This window comes from Ipomoea triloba, chromosome 13 (assembly GCF_003576645.1).
Source record: "Ipomoea triloba cultivar NCNSP0323 chromosome 13, ASM357664v1".
Lineage (NCBI taxonomy): Eukaryota > Viridiplantae > Streptophyta > Magnoliopsida > Solanales > Convolvulaceae > Ipomoea > Ipomoea triloba.
In genome coordinates, this window is record NC_044928.1 from 9,721,200 (window position 1) to 9,727,462 (window position 6,263).

The window sequence follows — 6,263 nt, forward strand, 5'->3', positions numbered from 1 at the left end:
TGTTGGTCCCAAGGGGATGGGGTACAAGTCTAGAGGGGGGGTGAATAGACTTGTATAAGATTTTGCAAATCTTTTTCGACCTTTCGTGTGTATTGGACTTCGGATGTTTAGGTCCGATACCTCACAAGATGAAGACAAAGTTTTATGCGCAGCGGAAAAGTTATCCCCTTTTAATTCGCACGAGTTTTAGTTAGTTCGAGAGGTGTGATTATATGCAGTGCAGATCGAGAGATAGTTAGCGAGAGATAAAAGCAAAAAGTAAATGCGAGAGAGATTTTTAAGTGGTTCGGCCAACCCGCCTACGTCCACTCTTCTTCTAGAAACTCCCTAGAAGGATTGCACTAAAACTTCCCTGTTTAGTACAATATCGAGCGCTTGAGCTTTGATCAAGGAAGCCCGCCTCAAGCCTCAGGTTTTTCGCCCCGCTTCTTGTTACTCCACCTCTCGAGCACTTGAGCTTTGATCACCAAGCCCGCCTCAAGCCTCAGGATCTTCACAAGACAGCTCCCAGGTTACTCCGCCTCTTCTTACCTTCTCCAAGACAAGGTTGTTCCGGTTGTCACAGGTTGAATGTAACAATCTCCAATCTGACCAAAAGCTTTCGTTGAATGATCTTCCTTGTAGAGTAGCTTTGGTCACCTTCTAGATGTGTAGTAGTTGAAGCTTTGTAACTCTCTCAAAATACTAAGATGTGTTTTCTCGCACTTGTAAATATCAAGGATGATATTCCAGATTAAGCTCTTGCACTTTGAACGTTTGAATCAGACACCTATTATGATTGCTTAGAATTCTCGAACCTCTATGAACTTGTGTCTTCACGTCCTTATATATGAGAGTTGAGGAATAATTCCGTTGGAGGGAAAATTATTCCGTTTGAAATCTGTCTCCCATGCTGATCATGGGACTTGCATATTTTTTGCATGTTTCATGGAGTGGTGGTCTTGTAACTTGAACCTTTTGTCTTGTAGTGAATATCTCATATTCAACTGTCTTGAGTCCATGCTCCACTTACTTCTTTTGGCAAAAGTTACTCTTTTTATATTCCCATTGCTCCTCGTTTTAGGGAATAAGACCGACTTTGGATTGGTTCACATTCTATCCGTTTGTTGTGGAGTTCTGACGTGGTATCCACTTCCGGCTGTTCTATGTTCCCATAATACTCTGTCAGCACCTCCTTAATATTCTATCTCCATGATATTCTTCTTTTCCAAACTTAGATTACTTCATCTATGCATGTTAACTGCCATTCAGTTCACTGGAGAAGAGCCAGTTTATCGAGACCAAAGTTGATGTCTCGACTACTTGATGTCTCGATCCCATGTCTCGAACTGGATTGATGTCTCGAGAGATTCCATCTCTCGAACCCTGCTTATGTCTCGAGACTTAGTTGATGTCTCGCAGACCCTTATTCCTCCAGTGATGCCTCGTGCCTTCTTCTGATCTATCTATAAGTTTACAACACGAAACTTCTAAGATGTTCAAGCAAGTTTACCTTAAGCTTAAATATTTTCCGAGTTGAGCTCAATTACTCGGTTGTATTCTCGCTTATAGTTTACTTGTCGAACTTACATGTATTTCTTATCTATCGAGACTTAGGGGATTGTGGATTACATTTGGTATCATCAAAACTTATTACAATATGTTCCTAACAGTGCTTATCAACCCGAGGACTATTAGTGCTTTCTTTATTGGATATGCACAATTTTATAGTGGAATCAAGAAATGCAGAATTTCTTGAAGATGACTTGATCAGTGGGAGAGATCGATTTAAGGACCTAGTTCCTTTCTTTGATCATATTGACTCTCGCTCTTCTACGTCGTCTAACGGAGTTGTACTTATACGCAACGCGCCTTTAGTCCCGCCTGCGGTTATACAACCTACCGTGGAAATTCCACAAGCTGTTGAAATTCAACCTTTGGAAGAAACAGTTCACGACTTACAGCAACCTCCTGAACCAGATTTCGACTCAATGGTTGATCCAATTCAGGATTTTCAGGAAGTTCCTGAACCGATGCAGACTGAACCAATTCAAGAACTGCCCTCAGTTCCTGAAGCGGTAGTTGCGCCACAACCTTCTCAAGGTGCTGGTGTTCTAACATTAAGAGGGTCTACTCGGGTGAGGCGTTCAGCAGTACCTAGTTATTATGTATCGTATCTACAAGAATCTGACATTGGAGTCGAAAATGATCCTAACACGTTTTCACAAGCCACGAATTGTGCACAGTCTTATTTGCGGTTAGAATCCATGAAAGATTGGACTATAATTGGAACCAAATATTGATTATTTAGTATGCCCAACTAATGGTGGGGAATTATATCTTCATTATTTAGTTGGTCAAATCAATTATAAGTGCTATATCATTAACTAGTGGGAGTGATCATTTACGAAAAGATCATTAAAATACTCCACTAAAGATAATGGATTTAATTGTCTTTCATACATCCTAAATTGGATTGCATGTCAAACAATAAGTCCAAAAGGTTCCACAAGATTCGGGTCATTCTGGCTTTAGTTGTACACTTTAATTTTGAGTTGCAACAAATGGACGTGAAAACTGTTTTTTCTAAATGGTGATCTAGAAAATGAAGTTTATATGAAACAACCAAAAGGTTTCTCTTCTTGGGGTCGTGAAAGTTTAGTATGTAGGCTTAGGAAATCCATATATGGCTTGAAACAAGCTTCCCCCAATGGTATATATTTAGTTTGACAGAGTCGTTTCTTCATTTGGCTTTGTTGAAAGTATCTTAGTCCAATCTATATACCAGAAGGTCAGTGGGAGTAAAATATGTTTCTTTATGCTATATATGGATGACATCCTGCTTGCTACTAATGATGTGGGGATGCTTCGCGACGTGAAACAATTCATTTCCAAAATTTTGATGTATGGGTGATGCGTCTTTTGTCGTTGGCATAAAGATTCATAGGGATAGGTCCCAGGACATTCTGGGTCTATCGTAGGAAACCTATATTAACAAAGTTTTGGAGAGATTTCGGATGCAGAATTGTTCACCGAGTATTGCTCCCATAGCAAAAGGGGATAAGTTTGGGTTTTGGGCACACACATTAGCACAGAGTTGATGTTAGCTGATCCTTTGACTAAAGGCATGCCTCCATTTAAATTCAAGGATCTTGTTATAAAGATGGGACTTTCGCCCACTTTATAAATTTTGTATATACATTTAGTTCAATTTAATGAAATTCTTTTGTGTTAGGAACATCATGTAATAGGTTTTGATGATACCAACTGTTAAGTAGAAATCCCCAAGTCTCGACACATAGGCAAAACGTTGTAAGTTCGGCAAGCCAAGTCTCGACACATAGGCAAAACGTTGTAAGTTCGGCAAGTAAACCAAGAGCACATAGGCAAAACGTTGTAAGTTCGGCAAGTAAACCAAGAGTGAAAATACAACCGAGTAACTTTGAGCTCAACTCGGAAAATATTTTAGCTTGAAGTAAACTTGTTTGAACATCTTAGAAATCTCGTGTTGTAATTTCATAGATAAAACAGAAGAAGGCACGGGACAACACTGGAGGAATAAGGGTCTGCGAGACATCAACTAAGTCTCGAGACATAAGCAGAGTTCGAGAGATAGTACCTCTCGATACAACCATCCAGTTCGAGACATAAGCAGAGTTCGAGAGATAGTCCCTCTCGATACAACCATCCAGTTCGAGACATAAGCAGAGTTCGAGAGATAGTCCCTCTCGATACAACCATCCAGTTCGAGACATAAGCAGAGTTCGAGAGGTAGAGCTCTCGATGCTTGGGTTCGAGACATCAAACAATCGAGACATCAACCTTGGTCTCGATAAACTGACACTTCTCAAGTAATGCTGAATGACGATAAGGAAGCATACTTACAGTTTGGAGAAGAAGAATATCATGGAGATAGAGGTGCCGAACGTGAAGATTTCACAATGGGCGGAAATGGATGACACGTCAGATTTNGGTCTCGATAAACTGACACTTCTCAAGTAATGCTGAATGACGATAAGGAAGCATACTTACAGTTTGGAGAAGAAGAATATCATGGAGATAGAGGTGCCGAACGTGAAGATTTCACAATGGGCGGAAATGGATGACACGTCAGATTTCCACCACAAACGGTCATAAGGTGCACCAATGCTGAAGTGGTCTGATTCCCTACAAACAAGGAACAATGGGAATATAAAAAGAGTAACTTTTACCAAAAGACGAAAGTGGAGCATGGACTCAAGAAAGTGACCTATGGAATATTCACTACAAGACAAGAGGTTCAAGTTACAAGATCACCACTCCATGAAATATGCTGAAAATATGCAAGACCCATGATCAGCATGGGAGACAAATTTCAAACGGAATAGTTTTCCCTCCAACGGAATTATTCCTCTACTCTCATATATAAGGACGTAAAGACACAGCAGCAAAAAAAAAAGCGAAGGAGTTAAAAAGTTCGGGGTAAACAAGTTCGAAATTCTTAAGAGGTGTCTGTCTAAAACGTTCAAGTGCAAGTGCTTAACTTGGAATATCATCCTGATATTCANCTCTACTCTCATATATAAGGACGTAAAGACACAGAAGCAAAAAAAAAAGCGAAGGAGTTAAAAAGTTCGGGGTAAACAAGTTCGAAATTCTTAAGAGGTGTCTGTCTAAAACGTTCAAGTGCAAGTGCTTAACTTGGAATATCATCCTGATATTCAAAAACAGCGAGAAAACACATCTTAGTGTTCAAGAGAGTTACAAAGCTTAAACTGTTATACATCTAGAAGGTGACCGAAGCTGCTCTACATCGAAGTTGATTCAACGATAGCTTGTGGTCAGATTGGAGTCTGTTACATTCAACTGTGACAACCAAAAACACCTTGCTTTGGATTAAGCAAGAGAGGTGGAGTAACCAAAAAGAAACCTGAGGCTTGACGCGGGCTTGGTGATCAAAGGTCAAGTGCTCGAGAGGTGGAGTAGCTGGAAGCGGGGAGAAAGACCTTGGAGAGGCGGACCTGAGGCTTGAGGCGGGCTTCGTGATCAAAGCTCAAGCGCTCGATATTGTACTAAAAACGGAAGTTTTTAGTGCAATCCTTCCAGGGAGTTTCTGGAAGAAGAGTGGACGTAGGCGGGTTGGCCGAACCACTTAAAAATCTCTCTTGCATTTACTTACTGCTTTTATCTCTCGCTAACCTCTCGATTGCACTACATATAAACACACCTCTCGAACTAACTCAAACTCGTGCTAACTAAAAGGGGATAACATTTCCGCTGCGCATAAAACTTTGTCTTCACCTCGTGAGGTATTGAACCTAAACATCCTAAGTTCAATACACACGAGAGGTCGAAAAGATTTGCAAAATCTTATACAAGTCTATTCACCCCCCCTCTAGACTTGTACCCCATCCCCTTGGGACCAACAATTGGTATCAGAGCAGGTTCTCTGATCGATATAAACCTTTGTTTATATTGCCTAGAGATCCTTCTTTGAAAAATCTTTTAAAAATTTTCAAAGCACGAGATAATTCTTCTAATATGGATAGCATGTTGTCGAGACATCTTCTCTTTGATCTTAGCAGGTTCGATGACTGGAAAACACGCATGCTTGCGTATCTATCAGCCCTCCATGATGAGATGGCCGAAGTTATAACATCTGGACCAGTCAAGATCATGATGGTAAACACGACTGCTGAGCAAACCAGAGATACACCAAAGTATGTCCCCAAACCTAGGGAAGAATGGACAAGTGATGATAGGAAGAGAAACAACTTGGACAACATTGCCAAGGATATTCTCTTCAGAGCTATAGACGAAACCATCTTTCCAAAAGTAAGAAAGTGCAAAACGGCGAAAGAGGTATGGGATACTTTGATGTTGATTGGTGAAGGTGACGAACAGGAGAAGGAGAACAAGCTCACCGTGGCCATGAAGAAGTTCGAGGACTTCAAGATGAAGCCAGGGGAAAGCATCGACATCATGGAATCTCGTTTTATGAAGCTATCAATAGAGATCAATGATCTCGAGAAGGAGATTCCACAAAAGGAGCTAAACCTGAAGGTCTTACGAGGCCTTANATCTGGACCAGTCAAGATCATGATGGTAAACACGGCTGCTGAACAAACCAGAGATACACCAAAGTATGTCCCCAAACCTAGGGAAGAATGGACAAGTGATGATAGGAAGAGAAACAACATGGACAACATTGCCAAGGATATTCTCTTCAGAGCTATAGACGAAACCATCTTTCCAAAAGTAAGAAAGTGCAAAACGGCGAAAGAGGTATGGGATACTTTGATGTT